Below are 2,500 nucleotides of genomic sequence, written 5' to 3'. Positions count from 1 at the left end.
CCCCCCCCCCACCCCCACCCCCCCCCCCCCCCCCCCCCACCCCCCCCCCCCCCCCACCCCCCACCCCCCCCCCCCCCCCCCCCCCCCCCCCCCCACCCCCCCAACCCCCCCCCCCCCCCCCCCCCCCCCCCCGCTCCCCTCAGGGACCTTCTCTTGGTCTCCAGTCTGGCACTCAGGGACCTTCTCTTGGTCTGCAGTCTGGCATTCAGGGATCCTCGACTGGCTTCTTGGCTGGCACTCTGGGCACCAACCTAGGCTCAGTCAGCGGCCTCTCGCTGAGCTACGGCCTCCCGCGTCAGGCTGGCGCTCAGGGAACCTTGGCTGGATTGCAGTCCGGTTTGGGAGGCGAGTGTGCTTATACTTGGTGTTTACTGGGTTGGTTCGGGGGGCCCAGGCTTGCTTTAATACGGCCAGTCAAGGAGTCGCTTGTCCGGCTTCATTCTGGCCTTTCACAGGGATCCTCTAAACCTGTTCTTCTGCTCTCTGGCTCACAAGGTTTGATCCTCGAACTTGGGCCTCCACTCTGGCTCACGAGGGATCCATCAACTGGCCTCCACTTGGACTCACACTGGGATCCTCAACTGGGCTTTGCCTCTGGCTCACCAGGGATCTCAACTGCCTCCCACCTCCTGCTCACAGGGATCATCCCAACTCAACTAACTGGCTTTGCCACTCTGGCTCACAGGGATCCTTCAACTACTTTTCCACAGGATTCCTCATCTGCTTTGCCTCTGGCTCACAGGGATCCTCAACTGGCCTCCACTCTGCTCCACAGGATCCTCAACTACTGGCCTCCACTCTGGCTCACAGGGATCCTCAACCTCTGGCTCAACCAGGGATCCTCAACTGGCTTCACTCACTGGCTCACAGGGATCCTCACTTGAATACTGGCTTCACTTCTGGCTCACAGGCTCACTGTCGCTTCTGGCTCAGCTAGGGATCTTTCAACTGGCTATCCACTCATGTCTGGCTCACAGGGTATCCTCAACTGTGCCTTGCCTCTGGCTCACTAGGGTATCTCATAGCTGGCCCTCCTCCACTCTGGCTCACAGGGATCCTCAAACTCAATCCACTGGCTTCACCTTCTGGCTCACAGGGATCCTCATGTTTCACTGGCAGTCCACTCTGGACTCACAGGGATCCTCAACTGGACTCCACTCTGGCTCACAGGGATCCTCAACTGGACCTCTGGCTTTCCTCAACTCTCACTTCTGGCTCCACAGGGATCCTCAACTGGCTCTCCACTCCTGGCTCACAAAATGGGATCCTCAACAAACTGGCTTCACATTCTGGTCTCACAGGGATCCTCAACTGGCCTCCACTCTGGCTCACAGTGGGATCCTCAACTGCTTCCTCCATCTGGCTCACAGGATCCTCAACTTGGCCTCCACTCTGGCTCACAGGATCCTCAACTAAACTGCCTTCAACAACCCTCTGGCTCACAGGGATCCTCAACTGGCCTCCACTCTGGCTCACAAGGATCTTCAACTGGCCTCCACTCTGCCTCTCAGGGATCCTCCACTAGCTTCCAGGGATTCTCATCTGGCTTCCAGTTTGGAACAAAGGGATCCTCAGCAGGTGCACAGGAGCTTTCACAGAGCTATGGACTTCCCCATCAGTGACGTCTTAGAGATGTATGTTGGATTTTCTTTAGAATAAGTCTAAGATTTATCATTCTGCATCAACGGTCGTTCTGTAAAGAGAAAAGAGCATTTGCATTTATGCTGCAAATGAAAAAAAAACCGATGATTGAAATAAAAGTATTCCATTTCGGGTGTATGTATGTATATTTATACACATACAGGATACGATATGCATATACAGACACATATATGTATGTACGTATATATATATTTATATCTATAACTCTCTCTCTCTCTCTCTCTCTCTCTCTCTCTCTCTCTCTCTCTCTCTCTCTCTCTCTCTCTCTCTTTTATATATTTTATATATATATTATATATATATTTATATATATTTTTATATATATATTTTTGTTTGTATATATAGATATATATTTTTATATAGATATTATTTATTTATATTATATATATATATATTTTTTTTTTTTTTATTGAACATATATATATATATTTTTGTTTGTTTAGGTATTTACATTTATATTATATATATATTATAGATATATATTTTTTATTTATTTTTTTATATTTATATATATTATATATATAGGTATATATATATATTCATAAATATATTATTATTTGTATTTAGATTTTGGTATATATTATTTCTATATTTATATGTTTTAGATATTTTTATAAATATATATTTATATATATATGTTTTTATATATATATATATATATATATATGTATATGTGTATAGGTATTATTTATATTTTTATTATATATTATTTATATATATATTTTATTTATACATATTTATTTATATACATATTATATTTATATATATATTTATATATATATATATGTATATATTTAAATTTATATATTATACATTTATATATGTATATATTTGATAT

Source organism: Penaeus japonicus, unplaced genomic scaffold (assembly GCF_977035675.1).
Source record: "Penaeus japonicus unplaced genomic scaffold, GWHDUDI00000001_assembly GWHDUDI00000027, whole genome shotgun sequence".
Taxonomy (NCBI): domain Eukaryota; kingdom Metazoa; phylum Arthropoda; class Malacostraca; order Decapoda; family Penaeidae; genus Penaeus; species Penaeus japonicus.
The sequence above is the reverse complement of the archived record's forward strand: the minus strand, read 5'-3'. Positions refer to the sequence as shown.